The following is a 23866-nucleotide window of genomic DNA, read 5'->3' as shown; positions in this document are numbered from 1 at the left end:
GGAAACACTCCTACAAAAGTGTATAGTGATTTTCATGAGTTGTACCAGACATAAAGGTACTTTATGCATGAATTACACGCAGGACAGTTTGACAAAGAGAGCTTGATACCAAAATATGTCTGGTTAAATGCAATCTTAAATATTACGAGTTTATTTCTTAGCTCTAAAAGCAAACAGATAGCCATGGTCACTGTCATATGAAATCAGCAGTTAATGTAATTCAGATGTTATCCTTCCACGTGGAAAGCTATATCTGGATGGATACGTGAATAAAACAGATTTAGAGGGATATGGGAAAAATTCTGGCAAATGGGACTAGATGAATTTAGGATACTTAGTTGGCATTGACAAGTTGTACTGAAGGGTCTGTTTCCATGCTGCATAACTCTATGACTGTATGACTCTAGATTGTGCACAGGACAGTAAGATTACTGATCATTTTCCATTTTGGAGTTAGCACTTTGATTTACTAGGATTTTAATTGCCCTGTGTGCTGTTTCACAAAATGGTTCACACATTGGATCCAGTGTTTGCTAATTTAATAAAATCATTCATTAGTTTGATTTTTTTATTCATGGGATAAGAACATTGCTGACAAGACCAGCATGCATTGCCTTCCCTAATTGTTCTTGTCAACATAAAAGGATGTGTAATCGCAATGAAATGAAGGTTGGTAAATAGACAATGACTTTTTTCAAATTGTACAATTAAGAATTTGTTATTAACACATGAAAAGACACGTTAAAAGTAGTACAATATGAAATTTCAGCCATTATGCGGACTCTGATACTGGCTCAGACAGAAATGCATCAAGAAATGTAACATATTTAGATGGTCAATATCACAGACAAAGTATTAGCTGCCAAAGAAAGGTGGGTTCAGACTAAAAACCTGTCAAATTAATTCTGAAGAAAGGGGTCACTGGATTTGAAACTCTGCTTTCTCTGCACAGGTGCTGCCAAACCTGCTGAGTTTGTCCAACAATTTCTATTGTTGTTCCTGAAAAGCGAGCTGGGTTAGAATCCAACATGATTCTGTCCACTTCCAGATTTAACCTGGATTGGTTTGCAGATGTACGGCTAGACAAATGTAACTGTTTGGTGACTAATTGTAATATACACAGAGGTAGTTCAACATGAATTTAACCCAGCATTCTGGCTTTACCGGCCATTACACGAGTTTCATGGAATTGGCCAGAACCAAGGAAAAACAAACGCATCAATAACTCATGGATCAGTGCAAAAGACAGTTGAGGAAGCCTCTAACAAGTTAAATTACAAATTATTGAATCCCTACAGTGTGGAAGCAAGCCATTCGGTCCATTGAGTCCACACTGACCCTCCAAAGAGTATCTCACTCCCTTATTGTATACTGCACCCTATAGACAATGTAGCATGGTCAACCCACCTCACCTGCACATATTCAGACTCTTTTGAACTGTCCACCTTCCTTCCCAGCTAACTGTTCCACCGCCCCCTCCCTTTCTCCCAGCCTCACTCCCCTCCCATTGATCTCTCAGTCCCCCAGTCACAAGTCTCATTCCTGATGAAGAGCTTATGCCCAAACGCTGACTCCCCTGCTCCTCGGATGCTGCCTGACCGGCTGTGCCTTTCCAATGCCATACTTTTTGACTCTCATGTTCAGATTGTGGCAGGAAATTGGTGCAAGCCCATGCAGACACAAGAAGGACATGCAAACTCCGCACAGACAGACGCCCGAGAGTGGGCTTGAACCCGGGTCGGTGGCGCTGTGAGGCAGTAGTGCTAACCACTGAGCTGTCCATAATCTTGCACGATGACAGTTTCTGCTTGCAAAGTTTCGACTGTGACCCTGAAGTCACAGACTGAGAGGGTCATTTTCAACTTTCTAGAATTATTTTCAACTGCCTTGAAGTTTATCTGGTTTCATCTTCATTTCATTGTTGTCTTCACTACAACTTGAGAGCGACTAATACAGCCATACCTGAACCTTTGATAAGGAGAGACAGGCGCAGCAGAATAGGAATCACAGGCACAGCTGTAGCACCAGGAGCACAAGAAGCAGCAACAACAACAGCTTCCTCGCCTGCAGCCACATCCGAGCGGGGATAGACACAGAGCTGCAGCTAACCAGCACAGAGAGAGAATACACTTTCTTGGCATGATAACGCAACACTGTCTTAGGGGACTGTCACATGGTATCAACAACATCCTGGAAGAAAGTCACTTTCTAATGAAACCGTATGGGCACACATTGCCAGTGACAGTCACAGTCACCAAAACTCTAAATCCTTTACCCTCCAGCACTTTCAAGAGATGGGCTGGTGATAGATTCACGATCACTCAGGTTTCAGCCTGGAAGTGTACCTCCCAGCCTCATTTTCCTAGCCTATCTCTTCCGTGGAATTTCACAGTGCTGAGGTGAATGGGTATCTTCAGTGCAGTGACTACAGTCCTCATGGTACAGACGGTGATTGGCGATCAAGGCACTTTCAGAGCATCCTGCAATCTTCATTCATCACAAGAGATTCCACGCTTTCGATGTTCAGATTGTTTGTGATTGCTAGAACACCATATACACGTCTGCGCTAAATATCCACAAAGTTGTCCTGATTCATTCATTCTCTATAGGAACATCTCTCAAGGGCTTTTGTTCTCTCACACAGCCCCAACACATGGTTCTTTAATGTCTCCTATAAGGATAGCTAACAGTGAGCCAGAGGAGAAGATACATGTCATCACCAGAGTGGGTTGCTGAAGGTGAGGTTCAGTTGGCTTGGCAGGACTGGAAGCACCTTTCAGAATAAATATTAGCTTCTTAACATGATGCAAACAAGAGTACACTAAAAGCCATCTCTTTATATTTCTGTGATTTTTACAATTGTGGACTGAAATGAGAAAGAGCCATTTTATAACCAGTATTGCAAAAAATTGTCACATGTTTGGAAAAGCAAGTCGTGGGAAATATGATTGAACAATCAGTAGTTGAAGTGATTGCAAACAAATTGAAGCAAAGGTGTTATGTACAGGTACAGCTACAAGAAGGTGGCTAGCTCTCAGGTAACTAAACAGCTTGAGGCTGGGAACAAGACACAGAGAGAGCTGCTCTGATCTCCACCAGCTCAGAAGCTGTCTCTCTGTTCTCTACAGTCAACATCCATTTTATATCTGAAGAAAACCAAACTATCTTTCCTTCTGCAGTTATTGAAAGCTGTGACTTTTCACTGATAAGTCAGAGACCATTCTTAAACAAACTTACCATATTGTGTCTCCTTGTAAAACGGTGGAAGCATCTGAAGAAAGATGACTGAGCAGCAACATTCTGACCAATATATAAGGATCATCACTGCAACCCGTGAATAGGAACTACTGAATTGCCTTTCATCTTTCTTTCATGCATAACCATTTTCCTGTCCATTTATCTGTCAGTGTGCGTCTGTACAAGGGAGAGGTTACAAGGGGGTGGGGGGGGGGCACAGTGTCACAGTGGTTAGCACTGCAACATCACAATGCAAGGGACCTGGGTTTGATTCCAACCTCGGGTGACTGTCTGTGTGGAATTTGCACATTCTCCCTGTGTCTGCAAGAGTTTCCTCTGGCTGCTCTGGTTCCCTTCCAGGATCCAAATGTATGTTCTCAAGATTCTTAGTGAGAGTCCTAGTCTGGTGGTAGTTTCAGGTAACTATTTTTTGTGATACAACTTTGTCACAGCTTCAGACCTCCATAGCAAAAAGGCATGTGCTCAGTTTTGAAATTTATACAGTTCAAGCTTAAAGTGCACGTGCCCCCCAGCCCCTTGTGACTGGATCTTTGGTACAGCATTTTATATCAGCAATATGCCTCAGCAATTTACGTACTATCATGCCCTGGTTGGACTAATGGCGGAACGTTAAGGGTTGTTCTGCTTTTTCTGGGACAATATGCTCTGTTCATACAGTTTAATGTTGATAGTAGCTTTCCACCCTTAACTTGACAGAAATTCTGTCGTACTCAGCAATTTCAATATACAATAGCTTACATCTTCCATATCACCAAAGATGTGCAGGTTAGGTGGATTGGCCATGTTAAATTGCCCATAGTGTTCAGGGATGTGCAGGCTAGGTGGGTGGCAAAATGCAGGGTTACAAATATAGGATGGGTGTGTGGGTCGGAGTGGGATGGTCTTCAATGGGTTAAATGGCCTGCTTGCACTCTGGGGATGCTATGATTAGGGGATTACTATATCGACATTTACTAGAGTCTAATTACTTGGAATAAATAGTCCTTCTTGTAAGTGTAGAAAATGAGTCCATGCTTTTGATAAACTTAGGTCTGAAATTCAGGGGAAATGGGAAATTTTTGCATCGAGTCATTAAATCATAGAGATGTACAGCACAGAAACAGATCCTTTGGTCCAACTCATCCATACCAACCACCTTGAATTAATCTAATCCCATTTGCCAGCACTTGGTCCATATCCCTTTAAACCCCTCCTGTTTATATACCCATCCAGGTGTCTTTTAATAGTAATTTTAATTGTTGTTGTAATTGTACCAGCTTCCACCGCTTCCTCTGACAGCTACTTCCACACAAGCACCACCATCTCGTGAAACAGTTACCCTTGGGTACCATTTAAATATTTTCCCTCTCATATTAAAACTATGCCCTCCAGGAAAAAGACAAGAAAAAAGACCTTGTCAACCTACACACAGGTACACACAGATGCACACACAAACACCCACACAACCCCTTATAGACACACACACTCCCACACTCATACATGCATCCCCTCACAGACTTAAGACACTCTGCACTCACTACACACACACATACAAACTTTCTCACACTCACAATCCCCACCCCAGATAGACACATACACAGACAGACAAAGACCCACATGCACACATATATTTTGTGTGATGAATTTGTACTTGCAGAGTTACAATGCACTTTGCTTCCAATTAAACCTGTTGGACTATAATCTGGTGTTGTGTGATTTTTAAGTTTGTACACCCCAGTCCAACACCGGCATCTCCAAATCATGTACACAATCCATACCCTTCATGATTTTATAAACCTCTATAAGGTCATCCCTCAATCTCCGAATGCTCCAGGGAAAGCCAAACCAGCCTGTTCAGCCTCTCCCTACAGCTCAAACCCTCCAACCCTGGCGACATCTTTATCAATCTTTTCTGGACCCTTTCAAGTTTCACAATATCTTTCCTGTAGCAGGAAAACCAGAATTGCACGCAACATTCCAACAGTGGCCTAAACAATGTCCTGTACAGCCACAACATGACCTCCCAACTCCTATACTCAATGCACTGACCAAAACTGGCAAGCATACCAAACACCTTCTTCACTATCCTATCTACCTGCAACTCCACTTTCAAGGAACTAGGAACCTGCACTTCAAAGTCTCTTTGTTCAGCAACACTCCTTGGGACATTCCCATTAAATGCATAAGTCATGCTCTGATTTGCCTTTCCAAAATGCTGCACCTCACATTTATCTAAATTAAACTCCATCTGTCACTCCTCAGCCCATTGGCCCATCAATATCCTGTTCAAATCTGAGGTAACCTTCTTCGCTGTCCACTCCACCTCCAATTTTGGTGTCATTTGCAAACCAACTAACCATATCTCCTACGTTCACATCCAAATCATTTATATAAATGATGAAAAGTAGTGGACCCAGCACCGATCCTTGTGGCACTCCACTGGTCACAGGCCTCCAGTCTGAAAAGCAATTCTCCACCACCACCCTCTGTTGCAGTTACTTATTTTAAAAAGTTTAACTTTTGTGATGACTCTAGGAATATCTGTGTTTGATTTCCATTGAGGTTGTGACAAATGGAAGATGTGGAAGAAGTTTTGAAGAGGAGATGGAAGCATCTGATGTAGCCATAGTTCCTGGAGCTGTTTATCTGACTGCGTAAGGAGCTTGCTATTAACCTCTGAGTGTGTCATTGCAAACCCTGTGCCCACTGCACCCACACTCCAAAGGCAACTTAATACAGCAGTCAATTACCACCAATCATAAAGCTGACCTTGAGCTAATGCCCAGAGGCAACTATGTAGAGTTCATGAGAATGACAAATTTAAATAAAATTCAAACTAACTATCAAATATTTGTTTGGTATTACAGGACTTGAGCACTGTTCAACAAACAAACATTTTATTGAAATGCTTCACCCTACATTCTTCAGGACTATTTTCAAGAATACCAAGAAAAAGGAAGAAGAATAATTTTACCGCGTAAGAGGAGAGCTCATTGGTTGGCAAGTGGACTATTATTGGAGAATGGAAAATACATCACTTGGATGGTGACTAGCATTGAACTACCAGGCTTAAATTGTAAATTAGATTAGATTGCTTACAGTGTGGAAACAGGCCCTTCGGCCCAACAAGTCCACACCAACCCTCTGAAGAGCAACCCACCTAGACCCATTCCCCTACATTTACCCCTTCACCTAACACTACAGGCAATTTAGCATGGCCAATTCACCTAACCTGCACATTTTTGGAGAGTGGGAGGAAACCGGAGCACCTGGAGGAAACCCACGCAGTGAGTGTGCAAACTCCACACAGACAGTTGCCTAAGGTGGGAATTGAACCCAGGTCTCTGGTGCTGTGAGGCAGCAGTGCTGACCACTGAGCCACCGTGCTGCTTTCAGATAGATTGACGCTGATTGATCAAGGCATTATCCTGATCAATGAACCATACAAACCATGTCTTTCTTCGACCATCTTGCTTTGGGTTTACTTCAGAATTAATGTTCCTGCAAACATGACTTTAGGCAGGGTGTCCTTAAATAAATAGCCTTCATTCACAGAACAGGAGTCACCATGGTGCTTGCACTCTGTGGTTGGTTGTGAAATCTTCTGACTGGACAAATGTGCGCCTGGACACCTGACAAAGGAGCCCCACTCCAAAAGCTTGTGCTGCCGTGTGCCTTCTAACTGCGGAAACCAGAAAACATTTTCTGGACATCGAGAATCTGACTTTTACTTTCTCACTGTACGTCCTCACCTTTCTCATGCCACACAGAAAAGAGGAAAGTTCCACCCCACCTGGCCCACCATTTATCAAAGGATCATAAACCACCAAGTATTGTGTCTGGGTCCTTACCTAGCCTTCCTGAATGTTTATGGAAAAATAACATCCTTCGGTAGACTTGACCTAATCAATAGTTTGACAGAAATAATTTTGCTAATTTATGCAAACAATCATGGAAACATTTGAGTTCTACACGTCATTCGTGTAAAAAGGTTTTTCCTGTCATGGTTAGAATAAAGGCATTGTTTGTGTAATCTGTTTCATAATATTTTATATCATCTTCTTCAAGCAGCTAATAACCAATCAACAAAGCAGTACAATATTGTCTTTGCCTTCATGTGTGTGTTTAGTAGCTTCTCGTGCAGTCTAACACAATCGAGTAATTTTAGTTAAAATGGCTGCGCAGTTTCCTGATTATTTTCTTTCAACTTTTTAATGCAGCCACCCAAGAACTGATTGTCTTGCTCCCAGATCAAATGCACAAAGAACACAGTTTTGATTTTGAATTTGTGAAATGCATCGGTCACTGCTGAGTAAACCTTCTATTAGAATGACCGGGGAGTCCAGTCAGAGGGCTAAAGAGCAGCTGTCCATCAAAAGCTCTGAACTATCAAATTCTAAAGGTGTTTTCAAACATACCTTTTCTATTTTGGAGGGTTTTCAAATCTCTCAAGCTGGAATGAAAGAAATGTTCTGCATGTGGTTTCATCTTAAGGTGGAGAATAAAACAGAATTATCTGCCTTGCCTCACTTTAATTCACAGAGTGAACTTCCCTACAAGGTAAACCACAGCAAGAAACTGCAGGCTTACCGTCTCTGAGCTTGCACTAGAAGGGGAATGAAAATGAAAAAAAATGCATTTGTATTTACATTTACATAGTGATCTCAAAGCATCCGGAAGCACATCACAGTCACTGAAATGCTTCTGAAGATGAGTCACTTCTGTTATGTAAGTAAGCATTTTGGTCTGGCTATTTCGAGGATTGACAATTATAATCATTTTGCCAACCCGCTCAGGTCATTTTCCATCAGCACTGAGCTCCGTATTTCTAGCTGGGATTTCTGAGCTGGGCTCCTTCAGAAATGCAGAATGCAGCTGAAATCAATGCAGTTCTCCCTATTGTGCAGGACAGTCAGGGGACTTCAAACCATGCCAGCTTTTCTCACCGTCGGTGATCCGTGCCTGAGACTGAAATGTCTAACAGAACAGACAGCCACTCTGACAGCTCCGTCAAAAGGTTGGTGTGGAATGTGACTGTGGCTGGGGGTGGGGTAGGGTGAGGGTGCCAGGATGGTAGAGTGCCAGGAGGGTAGGGTGTCAGATAAGTGACAGACTGCTGAAGGTGTGTTGCAGGGAGTAGGTGTGTGTCATGGCCTGCAGTAGGAGGGGGGTTGTCAGGGACGGGGCTGTGGGGGGAGTGTCGTTTGTTGGCATTGCTGGAGGATCGGAGGAGCAAGAATGATATTTGAGCAAGAAGGCTATTGTGCCCAATGAGTGAGTGGGCTAGTCAACAGAGGCATTTCAGAGCTGGCAGAGGGTTGTTCAGGGTTAGGATGGGGTAAGGCAGGCCACAGGCAGGGTTAGGAGATGTTGTTGGCAGCGTGAGGAGCTGTCAGATCCATGGAACATAAAACCAGCAGCTGACAGGGGTTGGGGGTTTCCTGGGAATGGTGCTGGTTTGACAGGGTCATTGTGTTTATGAGGACTGAGAATCCGGTGTCAGGTCTATAAAGGTTCTTAGGAGAAGTTAATTGGAGGATCATACCAAGTCAGGGCCAAATGTAAATCTTACTCAGGGGATGGATTAGGTTTACAAAGGTCTATCACACAGAAAAAGGCCCTTCAGCCCATCTCACAAATAACAAACATGGAACTCTCCAAATTCTATGCCATTAAGTCATTTTCTTTGGAGTGTTCCGGACATAAGGGAATTCCTCATTGGAAACTTCAGTTTACTGGATAGGTTCCATGAAATCTGCTTCCACCTGGGATCCTGTGGGATTCTGATGTGCAGTTCTAGTCAGCGCTGACTTGACTAATTGGAATGTGTGGGTCATTATTGATTTCCACACAGCAAGGGTCGCACAAACAGGAATGAGGTAAATAATCAATCCTCTGTTTCGGTTATACTGGATGACCTTCTCCAAAAGAAGAGTCTTTGGACTCAAAATGTTAATCTTTCTCTCTCCACAGATGCTGCCAGACCCACTGAGTTTCTCCAGCATTTTCTGTGTTCATTTCAGATTTCCAGTATTCAGTGCATTCTCTTTTATTAGAGAAGGTTGTGGAGTGAATGAAAGATGGCCTCAGTTGCTTGAGGCTGGTATCTGCTACCCACTTGACATGTGCTATTGGAAACTCCAGGGTTGGGAAGCCTTGGGTGAAACCTTTCCCTTGCAATGTATTTAGAGGACTATAGAGGCCGGGACGTTAAATGTGTTCAAGGCAGAGATTGATAAATTCTTAATCTCGCAAGGAATTAAGGGATACGGGGAGAGTGCGGTAAGTGGTGTTGAAATGCCCATCAGCCATGATTGAACGGCGGAGTGGACTCAATGGGCTGAATGGCCTTACTTCCACTCCTATGTCTTATGGTCTAAAGCCAATGTGTGGTTGGTAATTACACTCCCTAAAAAACAACGAACATTTCTGAGCCCAGGCTTTGGTTTGGCAAGTGCAATTTCCATGGAGCTCTCTCAAACTTCGACTGTAGTTATGTCAGGAATTTGGTAAATCAGTGAAGGAACTGAAAAGATTTGACAGCGTCTACTATTCCAAATGAATTGCTGCCCTCAAGGTACTGGAAGTAAGAAAAAGATAGGGAAAAAAAGATAAAATAGGAAAAGCAACAATGCAGCATTAACTTTGGAACAATCAATTTAAATGCTAAAGTCCAATGTGATAAAATAATGTTACAAGTTGCATCTTAAGTACTATTCCTTCGTATTAATTATTCTTACAAAGCAGCTGGACAATAAAACATCAAAGAGTCTTTCAAGTGAGCTGTACAAACAGTTCTCATGTGGCATTACAGTATCGGGTTTAAAACTATTGCATGGTACATTTTTACAGCAGATTTACTGTATCACAGTTCATAATCAGATTAGCACTGGATTAATACACAGTAAGTTTAAAAAGCACTAGACTTCAAAGATCACTTGATACTGGAACTGTCAATGATATTTTTAATTGTGCAATGAGAATACCATATGTTCATTTCTTGAAATGTCATTTTTTTTTCAGGAAGGGAGAAATTGTCATTATTTTAATTTTGCGCAAGACTTCTAAAGATACGACAAAAAATTGTCCTGGTTCCATGTTTGCAAAATATCCCCAATCTGACTGAAATGTATCTGGACACAGAAATACTCACACATTCTTATTGTTCTTTCAGTAAAGCTGCCTACTGTCTAGTTTATTCAATCTACCTGATTCTTGTCCCTTTACCTTACAAACAGCAGACTTTAAAATTTGGTGTTTGGATTCATGCTATTTTTCAAAATTCACATCTAACTTATTTCTTTTTCTCCTTAATATGGTATTTTTCTCTTTTTCAGTACCTTGCTTTTTAATTTCTTATTTTTATTGTTTCTTGTTGCGTTTTAGTTTTACTGTCTGCAGAAAATAGTTGTTTTACTTTTCTTGCATTCGTTATTTTAATTGTATTTCACTTTAGTTTATTACAGTCACCTTATCTATTTAACTCTAGCCATAGAGGTTTGTATGAGACTAACAAGAAAACTCTAGCAGTTCATTTCACATGTGAAAAAGTTGCCCCTCAAATCATCTTTAAATCTTTCTCAACTCACCTTTAAAACTTTCCCCCTAGTTTTGAACTCCCCTAATCTTAGGGGAAAGGCTTTTGCTATTCACCTTATGTATCCCGCTCATAATTTTATAAACCTCTAGAAGGTCTCCACTCAAGGTCTGATGCTCATCTAACCTCTCCACATAACTCAAACCCTCCAGCCCTGGCAACATCCAGTAATTTTTTTCTGAACTTGCTCTGATTTAATAATATCCTTCCTACAGCAGGGTGACCAGAACTGTAGACAGTACTCCAAAAGTGGACTCTCCAACGGCCTGTACAACCTCAGCAGTGTTGAAGTATACATGCTGAGGAATGTAGCGGACTGGTTCTGGGCAGGGAGGAGCAGGAGGGTGATGAGGCTTCCATTTATCTTGTAATGGGGGTCTCTGAGATGGTCTACTCATTTGTCTTCAGTTACAAAGCCAACCTCATGGTGGTGGCACTGTTCTGATTATCAGAAGAAAGTATAACAATCTGCTTCTGCCTTGAGCTGGCCTTCCCCTACCCAGAGTGTCTCACGTAGGGCAAAGTTAAAAATCACACAACATTAGGTTATAGTCCAATGGGTTTATTTGGAAGCACTAGCTTTTAGAACTTGAAAGGAGTTCTGGGATTTACACATTAATAATTTGAAGCCTGCAAATCCATTCTAAGTGATTAAAGACTTAACAGCACTCTAGATTTGTTCAATACATTACATCAGTTGTATGGCACTGATCTTTTACAATAAATTCTGTGTCCTATGATCCTGCCCCACTAGCCACCTGATGAAGGAGCAGTGCTCTGAAAGCTTATACTTCCAAATAAACCTGTTGGACTACAACCTAGTGTAGTGCGATTTTTAACTTTGTCTACCCCAGTCCAACACTGGCACCTCCACGTCCACACTTAGGGCAGTGATGCCAGTGTTGAACCCCCAGGAAACAACGGAAGTGCTGGTGTGGTCTGAGGTTGCCCGTGAGGCTCCTATTGTTCCAGTTCCTGAATATTATTTCAAGGGTGGAAGCTACATGTGCATGAATTCTTTAACATTCCAGTATTATTGGTGGAGTGAGACTTGATCCATTGACATGGATATTCAACATGAATGGAGTCCAAGATCCAATGTTTGAACCTTCGACATACAAACACATATCCACCTATTTCCTATCGTAAAAGGCATTCTATCCAGGTGTATAACAGCCTGGTACAGCAACTGCTCTGCCCAGAACCGTAAGAAACTACAGAAGGTGATGTGCACAGCCCAGACCATCACAGAAACCAACCTCCCATCCGTGGACTGCATTTACAAATCTCATTGCTATGGAAAGGCTGCCAAAATTATCAAAGACCCCTCCCACCCTGTTCGCTTTCAACCTCTTCCGTCAGGCAGAAGATACAGAAGCTTGAACACACACACACACACACACACACACACACGGATTCTCTAATTTCAAATAATGCTGACCTTGCTTTGCACACCTCACGTACACCCATAACCTTGTATGCCTCACTCTGTCTAGCACCCTATGACCTGTATGGCCTCGGTTGCTATGAGCTACTTGTACTGCTCGCAAAACAAAGCTTTTCACTGTACCTAGGCACATGTGATGGCAATAAATCAAATCAAATGCTCAACGTTATACAAACACTATTTCTGAGGTGAGGACAGCACTAGCAAAATCATACTTGTTAAAAAAGCAAAAACCAAACCTCTACGTTATTTGACCAACTCCAGTTTGACTGATGCAGTAGTGGCTTTTGCTCACTGCTTCATGTGAGCTGGCCTTTCATTGGCTCAGAGAGCTTGCAACCCCACCCAATGTTCCAGGCTTCTAATCATGCAAAACCCACATCTGTTCAGACTGAAAGTGAGCATTTTCAAGGTGAAAGGGGGTTGCATTTCAGGTTCTTACAATGTTAATCATCTCTATAACCGTGATTGTAATGAGGTCAGCCACGTGGAGCTCATAGAGTAGGAGCTCCCTTACTGCAGTTGTTATTCTGGTCCAATCAGAGAGCCCCGGCTGACAACTATAAACAAGTGTGTCAGATACCCTGTTCACTCTGAGACTTGGCTCTGAGGGAGTTGGATCAGTGTCAAGGACTCTCCATATGTAAGTAAAGGGTGACTTGGTGACAGGAAATTGAACTCTGTGGAGTTATTTCATCTGCTGTTGCTTGATCAAAGGTTAAGCTTTCCTTAATTACATTGAAAAATCCTTTAAATCCTAACTATCTGTTCATAGAGGTATATGTAGATTACAGAAGGTGGGGACCAGAGGGAGTGTAGCCAGGGAGACAGGGAAGTGGTCTGGGACTACAAGCTTGGGTTCTGTTAGAACCCAGCCTGCCTCCCTGACTGGACTTGGCCACTCAGTGATATCATTGACTCTGACGCTAGAGAAATGCAGGAAAAGGAGTGAAGTTGGTTTGACAAAGCAAAGAAGGGACTGTGAGCAGGGAATGCAGTTCCTTTAACCCCTGGAAATATCCCTGAAGCATTTTTCCTTCCAGGCCTGTATTTATTTTAAAGATTTTATTTCCCCCTGCTTTTTATAAGACTGCTGCAGTGACACAATTTACAAGTTAGGTTTTTCTTTCCTTCAGGTGAATGCTTGAGTTTAGTCAGAAGTCACATGACACAAGGTTATAGTCCAAGTTTATTTGAAAGCACAAGCTTTCAGAGCATAGCCCCTTCAGCAGGTGAAGAGAGAGGGAAGCATATGGACACAGAGTTAATAGGCAGAGAGATCAAAAGATCAGACAAATGGTTTGAGTGGAGTATCAGATCATAAGTCTCTGCAGGTGACTAAGAGTTGAAAATGTGTTGCTGATTAAAGCACAGCAGGTTAGGCAGCATCCAAGGAACAGGAAATTCGACGTTTCGGGCCAGAGCCCTTCAGGTGACTACCAGGTGACTAAGAGTGTCAGGTTGTGTGAGTAAAGTGTCAACAGCTGAATAATCAGTCAAGGGATGACCTACAATCCAATTAATTGAGACAGAGAGATAATTACAAAACAATAAAAAATGACGTGGTGCTGAAGATAAATCAAAGAGCGAGAATAATGTGTTAGTTATAAGAGTTGCATGCGGAGGGTCTAACCAAAGTAATAACTAACTCAAAACTGTACAAAGACAGGAATGTTCCCTCCCAGTCAGGGAACAGTTCAGTGGTCAAGGATATTCAGCCCCCTATCTTCAATTAAGTGTCCCACACGGCGGCTTTTGTAATACACAAAAACGCAGAATGGCTGAGCACAAACAGATAGCCAAGTTCCATTCCCACAAAGACAGCCTCAAGTGTGATTATGGGATCATGCTGTGCTACATGTGACCCCACCACACTGGTGTGTATCTGTAAAACTTTCCTCGCTGTCCTGTTTTGACATCATCACCTTGATAAATTGTTACAATGCTCTACCTTAATTATTTTGCACAGTTTTGGATTACTTGTTACTTTGGTTAGACCCCCAGCATGTGACTCTTATACCTATCATGTTATTCCAGTCATTTGATTTGTCCCCAACATCACCTCATCCTAAATTTTTTGTAATTGTCTCTCTGCCTCATTTATTTGGATTGTTTAGATTAGATTAGTTACAGTGTGGAAACCGGCCCTTCGGCCAAACAAGTCCACGCCGACCCGCCGAAGCGCAACCCACCCATACCCCTACATTTACCCCTTACCTAACACTACAGGCAATTTAGCATGGCCAATTCACCTGACCTGCACATTTTTGGACTGTGGGAGGAAACCAGAGCACCCAGAGGAAACCCACGTAAACACGGGGAGAACGTGTAAACTCCACACAGTCAGTCGCCTGAGGCGGGAATTGAACCCAGGTCTCTGGCGCTGTGAGGCAGCAGTGCTAACCACTGTGCCACTGTGCTTCCCACAACGTACCCACAACGCCCACAATTGTAGGTCACCCTTCGCTGATTATTCAGCTGTTGACACTTTACTCTCACTGTCTGACACTCTTGGTCACCTGCAGAGAGTTATTATCCAACAATCCACTCACATCAGTTGTATGATCTTTTGATCTCTCTGCCCTTGATCTCTCTGCCTATAAACTCTGCACCTGTGTGCTCCCTTCTTGCTTCACCTGACAAAGAGGCTACGCTCTGAAAGCTTGTGATTTCAAATAAACCTGTTGGACTATAACCTGGTAACACCTGACTTTTGACTTTGACCACCCAGTCCAACACGAGCACCTCCACATCATGCTTGTGTCCAGGCTGAGAGCTATGTATAGAAGCTGTCTATAAACATGCCATTGTTGTAATTAACTGCAGATAAATTATATTGCAAACGCACATGTTCTGATCATTAACATTTGAATCTATTTCTGCAGGGTATTCAATCTAATCAGTGCATAGCTGTTTTTTGTTGGTAAATGTCTCATCTTTGTCCAACATAACTCATGGCAATTACAATCAAATGCCATCAAGAGTTTAAGAGCCAGGAAGAGCTTTATGTTTCTGATAATAACTGACTTAAAATAGCATATTAAAACAGAATCAAAGAGACGTATTTTTAGCCTTGTTCATTTTCCAATGTCCACAGAAATATAAAGCAAGGAAAAAGGTACTAAGCTAAGGGATTCTCCTGTTCATTTAGTTTATTATGAGGCAGTAAATTAGCAGACTTTTACCACACTGATAGTAAAGTGATGTCACTGCATTTGTTTGTGGTTTGTGTGTGGAATGAGCTGCCAGAGGAAGTGGTAGAATCAGGAACAGTTACAACATTTGATAGATATTTGGACAGTACATGAGTAGGAAAGGTTTAGAGGGATATGGGCCAAATGCAGGCAAATGGGGCTCGTTTAAATTTGGAAACTTGCTGAGCAAGGATGTAGTGGACTGAAGGGTGTATTTCTATGCTCCAAGACTCTATGACTCAATGAGTCTATGATCTCCACTCTGCAGCATGCTACTGACCACCATCTTAGCACAACCATAAACCAGGCTGTAGACAACTGAGGAGCAACAAGCCCTAAGGAGTGGATGGAGATGCCTGTCAAAGTATTCAAATATACAGAGAAGCATAATTAGTTTAAACACATGGCCTCATTTCCCGAACCTGGAATGAACAGAGTAGCCCAGAAGATCTCAGATCTGCCACAATTGAGACCATCTTCAAGAAAGGTGACAGGTCTAACTGTGATGAGTACAGAGGAATTTCCCTGTTGTCAGCCACAGGGAACGTTATCACAAGAATTCCCCTCAATCATCTTCTCTCTGTGGCTGAAGAGCTCCTTCCAGACACACAATGCAGGTTGTGCCCTCCAGTGGGGTGTCAGTGGACATGACCTTCACTGCATGGCAACCACAAGGGAAGAGCACAAATCCTCCCACATGGCCAGGATCTCAAACCTGACAGCACACTCATGGATCTCTGAGCGGTAGTGATACTGCCCACCTGTATGGCTCAGAGACATGGGCTACGTTACAGCGGGCAACTCAACCTGGAAAGGTACCACCCGCACTGCACCTACAAGATTCTGTGAAGACAGACCCAGCACCATGAGTGTCTTCACTCTGGTCAACATCCCCAGCACCAAAGCATTGACAATACTCGGTCAGTTCCCATGGTCAGGCACATTGTCCGCAACCTGACACAAAACTCCCAGAACAAGAGCTCTTCTCGGAATTTCAACGCGGCAAGCAAATCCCAGGAAGGCCTTCTTGAAGACGTACATTATTCCCATCAATACCTGGGAGACTCTGGGCAAAGACCACCCAAAATCAAGGGAAAGCATCTGTTCACCTGACGTCTCATTGCCAAAAGCAAACTGAAGTCATGTGTGACAGGGAAAGAGCTTTAAACTAAATAATGTGAGGGGGGGGGGTGTTTAATTGTTTGGAAATTTATGGAACATGTTAAATGGGGAGGTGTAAGGCTCAGCATAGGTTATTAAAAATTCCCATAACATGGAACAGGACAGAGAGTATGGAGGGGATCAGGAATCTAACTTCAGATAAGGAGGCAGCTATGAGAAAGGGGACAGAGTGTGTACTTAAATACACCCAGTGTACTAAAGAAAGTAAATCAGCTTGGAGAACAGGTTGAAATTGGGAGATGTGATGTTGTGGGTATAACAGAGACATAGCTACAAGGGGATCAGGGCTGGGAATTTAATATCCCAAGATACACCGTCCTATCGAAAGGACAGGCAGATGGCCAGAGAGGGTGGGGTTGCCTTGTTAGTAAGAAATGAAATTAAGTCAATAGAAAGAAGGTGTAGAATCTGTGTGGGTAGAACTGAGGAACCACAAAGGGGAAGGACCCTGATGGGTTACGTACAGGCCTCCTAGTGCTAGCCGGAATGGAGGGAGGAGAATAAATCACAGATAGAAAAGGTTTGTAAGAAAGGTAGAGTTGAAAAGTGTGGCACTGAGAAACCACAGCAGGTCAGACAGCATCCAAGGAGCAGGAGAGTCGACATTTTGGGCATAACCCCAAAGGTACTATTACAATAATCACGGAAGACTTCAATATGCAGATGGACTGGGAAAATCAAGCTAGCAGAGAATCCTAAGCAAAGAAATTTGTTCTCTGTCAATGAGATGGTTTTATGGAGCATCTTGTAGTAGATCCCACTCAGGAACAGGCAATTCTGGTTTTGGTGATGTGTAATGAGGCAGACTTGGTCAGGGGGCTGAAGGTGAAGGAACCCCTCTGAGGCAGTGACCATAATATAAGACTTAACCCTGCAGTTTGAGAGAGAGAACCTGGAAACTGATGAAACAGTATTACAATTGATTAGATTAGATTAGATTACTTACAGTGTGGAAACAGGCCCTTCGGCCCAACAAGTCCACACCGACCCGCCACCCACCCATACATATACCCCTTACCTAACACTACGGGCAATTTAGCACGGCCAATTCACCTGACCCACACATCTTTGGACTGTGGGAGGAAACTGGAGCACCCGGAGGAAACCCACACAGACACGGGGAGAACGTGCAAACTCCACACAGTCAGTCGCCTGAGGAGGGAATCGAACCCAGGTCCCTGGTGCTGTGAGGCAGCAGTGCTAACCACTGTGCCACCGTGCCGTCCTGTTTGAGTAAAAGTAACTACAAAGACATCAGGGAGGAGGTGGCCAGAACTGATTGGAAGGGAAACCCAGTAGGGAATACAGTGGAGGAACAATGGCAGGAGGTTCTGGGGGTAATTCAGGAGGTACAGCAGAAATTCATCCCATGGAAGAAAAAACATGCTAAAGGGAGGATGAGGTAACAATAGTTGACATGGGAAGTCAGGGACAGCATAAGGCAAAACAAAAAAGCATACAATGTGGTGAAGATTAACAGGAAGCCAGAGGATTGAGAAGCCTTTAAAAACCAGCAGAGGATAACGAAAACATCAATAAGAGTGGACAACATTAAATATGAAAGCGGGCTAGCTAGTAACATAAATGAATATTGCAAGAGTTTTATTTAGATAGCTAAAAGGTAAAAGAAAGGCAAAAGACACTGGACCACTGGAAAATGAGGCTAGAGTAGTACAATCAGAAACAAAGAAATGGCAAATGAATTGAATGGGTACTTTACACCAGTCCTCACAGTGGAAGACACCAGCAGCATACCAATCAAGAGAGTTAGGGGGCAGCAGTGAGTTAATGGCCATCACTAAGGAGAAGGTGCTGGGGAAGCTGAAAGGTGGATAAATCACCTAGACTGGATGGACTATATCCCAGAGTTCTGAACGAGATAGCTAAGGAGATTGTCAAGGCATTGGTGGTGATCTTTTAGGAATCGCTAGAGTCAGTGTGGGTCCCAGAGAACTAAAAAACAGTTGATTTAACACCCCAGTTTAAGAAGGGAGGGAGATGGAAGACAGGAAACTGTAGGCTGGTTGGCCTGAGCTCAGTCGTTGGTAAAATTTTATAGTCTACTGTGAGGGATTGTGTTCAAATAATGATCAGAATTGGTGAAAATGCCCTCTTTATTCAGCAACTAGCACAGCAGCACAGTTTAAGACGGTGATGGAATCCTAAAGTACAGTTCTTAGAGTGGCCTCTTTAAACACCATTCTTACAGATATTAAAATTCGATCACTATTGTGTTACATTGTTTTATCTATTACACACAAAAGTCTGTGTGACATCTGTCCTGGGGGAAGCAGGAGATTGTTTAAACATTTGCAAAGTGCTAGCTGTTACTCAGATTAGAGAGTCTGTCTAGTTTGCTTACATAATTAAGACTTGAGAGTCATTTTGTCTTTGAAGTTAGTAAATGTTAGTAAAAGTACTAGGCCAATATGATCTAAATAAGTTAGAAATTATACATGCACTAAATAAAAGTATAAAGGATATTAAACTAATTACCACAGCTGGATTGTGAGATTTTATTTACTATTTGTTAGCATGAGTTTCACTCATTCAGGCAGTTTGACAGAAGCACTGTTTTGATGGTAAGTTTAATATGTATTTCACAAATTCATTCTTGTTGAGATTTGGAGATGCTGGTGTTGGACTGGTGTGGACAAAGTTAAGATTCACACTACACCGGGTTATAGTCCAATGGGTTTATTTGGAAGCACTAGCTTTCAGAGCAATGTTTCTTCATCAGGTGGTTGTGATGAAGGACCTGCCAATATAACCTGGTGTAGTGTGATTTATACTTGAGTAGGTCTAATAAGGGTTGAAAGTGTGAAGAAGCAGTAATGGGTTTGGAAGGAATTTTTAAATTTAGTCTATCTTGCAATAGTAAAATACTAAAAACAACACAGCTTGATGAACGAATGAAAATGTGTTATAGTAAACAACGGGTTAGTAATGGGTTATGAATGAATAAATGAATGAATTAGAATGTGATATTAGTAAATATAACGAGCTGGTGAGTGAGTTACCAAAGAGACCTATAACACAATATCTCAAAATTATTACAGATGAGATTGTAGAGTGCTTGGAAATGCTTCATAAAATAAAGGCTGAGTCAGCCCAGCTTCATCAAGGGAGGACGTGCCTGAAAAATCTGTTCAAATTCTTTGAGGAGATGACAAGGAAATTTGAGAAAGGAGAGCCAGTGCACATGATCTATTTGGATTTGTAAAGAGCCTTTGACAAGGTGATGCACAGGGCTGCTTAATTAAGATGAGTACATGATATTAGGAGCAAGGTGCTGGCATGGAGAGAGAAATGGCTGACTGGCAGAAGCAGAGAGTTGGGATAAAGGAGTCTTTTTCAGAATGGCAGCCGATAATTAGCGCAGTTCCACAGGGATCTTCCTTGAGACCACAATGATTCACGTTATATGCTAACAATCCAGATTAAGGAACTGAGGGCGTTGTTGCAAAGTCTGCAGATGATACAAAGATAGTTAGAGGGACAGGTTGTGTTGAGGAACCAGGGAGGACTTGAAGAGGCTAGGAGAGTAGGCAAAGAAGTAGCAGATGGAATAGAATGTAGGAAAGTGTGGGGTTATGCACTTTGGTAGGAAGAATAGAGCTGTAGACCAATTTCAAAATGGGGAAGGACTTTCGAAATGTGAAGCACAAAGAGACATGAGTTCAGGATTCTCTTAAGGTTAACATGGAAGTTCCGTTGACATTTTAGGAAAGCAAATGCAATATTAACATTCAATTCAAAAAGCTAGAACACAAAAGCAAAGATGTACTGCTGAGGCTGTATATAGCTCAGATCAGACACATTTCAAATATCATGAGCGGTTTTGGGTCTATTATAGAGTCATAGATTCATATAGCCCAGAAACAGACCTTTTGGTCCAACTCTTCTGCACCAACCAGATATCTTAAACTGATCTAATCCCATTTGCCAGCATTTGGCCCATATCCCTCTAAACCCTTCCTATTCATATACCCATCCAGATGCCTGGGATGTGGAGGCATTGGTGAGATCCAAATGAGTTTACAAGAATGATCCCGGGATGAAAGGCTTGTCATATGAGGAGCAGTTGAGGACTCTGAGTCTGTACTCAGTTGAGTTAAGAAGGTTAGGGAGATTTGATTAAAACTTACAGAATACTGAGAAGCCTGGATAGAGTGGAAATGGAGAAGATGTCTCCACTAATAAGAAAGACCAAGACCCAAGTGTAAGTCTCAGAGTGAAGAGACAACACTTCATAGAACTGAAATAAGGAGGAGAAATTTCTTCAACCAGAGGGTGGTGACTTTCTGGAACTCATTTTCCACAGAGGATTGTGGAAGCCAAATTCTTGAGCGTATTTAAGATGGAGGTAGATCAGCCCTTGATTAGTAAGGGGATCGAGAGTTAAGAGGAAAGAAGGCAGGAGAATGGGGTTGAAAAACATATCAGCCATGATTGAATGGCAAAGCAGACTCGATGGGCCAAATGGCCTAATTCTGCTAAATTAAGAAGTAGCTGGCCCCTTCTAACTCACACTCTTTCAGGAGCACAGGCTCCTCTGCTTTCTCTCCAACCTGCTGCGTTCCCCCAGCAATTTCCATTTTTGTTCGGCTTATAGATTTGTTTTTCTGAACACCTAAATGAAGTGAGTCAAATGGTCATAACCTTATGTTGATATAATTACTGGGAGTTAGCAGGAAGATTGCAGGAAGGTCAAAAAGTGCAGGAGTATTCAAGAGAATTGATCCTGATGTTACCGTGCAAACAGTGTACAATGTCTGAGCCAGTGCTTTGTCAGTGTGAAAATACTGAATATTCTGTGGTGATCTTGTATATTCTTATTGTACCAAACAAAATAGTAAAATTCATTAACAAGCAATTAAAATGTAACTCAGCTTCCAAGTCAGATTGAAAGGGAATGAAAACCAGGAGGTAGAATGGCTCCAGTGCAAATTCTTCAACCTCCAAACCAGTGAACTTGTCGATACCAGTTATTTTTGTTATGCTAGCTATGTTGTCGATAATAGCTATATCTCATTCTTTCTGGCTCATGTGTATGACAATCCATCAACATCAGGAACATTTTTATTTGGATATTTATTTTTACCTTCCAACATCATTAAGATCCTTTTTAAACATACAATCCAACAGGAACATCCAGTAGACATGGACACTAAAGGCTGAACATCCTTAAATCTCCCTCTCACAAACAGTAAACACAATTAAACAACTGGCACCTATACTGGGAAATAAGAGATGTCAAAATGGTGATGTGATAATTACTTGAGAACATTGGTATTTCAGTTTCTAAAGCACATACAGACGGCTGCTAGCCCAATTAAAAACTGAATTCACACGTACACCCCAACTTCAAAGAGCCTGTATAAATATATACGATAATGTTGGGTTGTGGTGATATTCATTGATAGATTCAGGAAGATCGGTTTATTTCATGTTAAGCCAATGTTAATGCTTAAGCACTCTTTGGGGTTAAGATTCATTCTATTCTCTACAGAACAATTGTGACAAGCTCTGTCTTTTAGCAATGAAGTCATGAAGCATGTTTTCACTCAACCAGTATTGGCAATGTGGAATTGTCTCTTCGCTACGGTTGTCTCAATTTAGATTTTTAAGACTGAGACCAGTAATGTTTTTATTGCGTATGGATTTAAGGGATACTGATAAAAGAAATGTAAATCTATGTGTGGAATTGTTTTATGAATCAGCCATTAATTGAACAAACAGGTATATTGGCCTGAAAGGCATATACGCCACATCTCTATGTTATAGACTGTAGATAGACTTTGAGAGGTTAGGAGGAGAAATACACAATATAAATTACCCAGCCACTTCCCGTTTTTGAAGACAAGATTGTTGATGTGGCTGTTGCAATGAAGCATCAAGGCAATGATGATGATGGGGATCCAGTGAGCTCAGTTGGCTGGATGGCAGGTTTGCAATGCAGAGTGATGCCAACAGCATGGGTTCAATTCCCAAATTGGCTGATGTTACCATAAAGGACTTTCCTTCCCAATCTCCTCCTCACCTGAGGCGTGGTGACCCTCATGTTAAATCCTTTCCAGCTGTTTCTCTCTAATGGCACAGTAGGACGAAGGCAGCTTTACCTTAATCAATGATGGTTATCAAGGTGCTCACGATGCAAACCAGGTAGCGATTCCATCGACCTCCAAGTCCCCATTGTCCAGCCTCTATACCCAATCCAATTTCCAAATCTTCCTCTCCTTCAATCTCCATTCCTCAGTCATCATCTCTCAGTTTGGGCTACACTTTCTTTCTTTTTTCATACTCCCATTCCTCAGACCTCCCCCAGATTCCGAGGACCCTGTGAGTTCTGCAATTCCTTGTGTACTGCTACTGTATTTCCCCAGCCCCTTTGTGATCACGGCTTCACGTCATTGCTATCACTAAGCATGAGGCTTTGAAAGCAGCCTGTGCTGTCACAGAGTCAAAGGAGGAAATGCACTCTGCGCGATAGTTACATAATTCTCCTGAGCCGCTGGAGAGGGAGCTAAGAAGATGCAGATCCAAATCTTGTGGGAAATCGTGGTCTCTCCTGGCACACTTACTACTCTCCCCACTGAATCAGATTAGGTCTCCTTGTCTTGATGGCAATATAAACATCCCTCTTGTATCCACCATCCAGTTACCTAGAGTAGATGAATCGTGCAGCTGGTTACAGGGTCTGGGATGCTTTATTTGGAATTACTTCCTGCATTTCCTTTCTCATCTGCAGAGACACCTACTTACTTTTGAACACCACCTTCTGTCTTTTTCTTTCTAATAACACCCGTAATCCAATAATGCATGAGAATTAGCAGATGTAACAACATGATAATGCTGAAAAGAGTATATTAACTGTCCTTAAGGGAAACTAAACAGAGAAATGTTTAATCCTGGAAACCGAAATACAAATATGAGAAGGTGACTCCAGTTGCTTTTATTTAATTCAAATCTTGATCTGCTAATAATAGACAGAGTACAGTGCACAGTAAGTCCAAATAAATTGTTTATCTTACACTGTGTTTTGTTCCAAGTGTGACAGGGAGACAGTCAAAGTGCGATGCTGGAAAAGCACAGCCAGTTAGGCAGCATCTGAGGAGCAGGAGAGTCAAAGTTTCAGGCATAAGCCCTTTATCAGGAAGAGTCAGCCAGTGTCTGCAATGAGTGGATAATGTGCCTTAGCCCCATACT

This window comes from Hemiscyllium ocellatum, chromosome 4 (assembly GCF_020745735.1).
Source record: "Hemiscyllium ocellatum isolate sHemOce1 chromosome 4, sHemOce1.pat.X.cur, whole genome shotgun sequence".
NCBI classification, from domain to species: Eukaryota; Metazoa; Chordata; class Chondrichthyes; order Orectolobiformes; family Hemiscylliidae; genus Hemiscyllium; species Hemiscyllium ocellatum.
The sequence above is the reverse complement of the archived record's forward strand: the minus strand, read 5'-3'. Positions refer to the sequence as shown.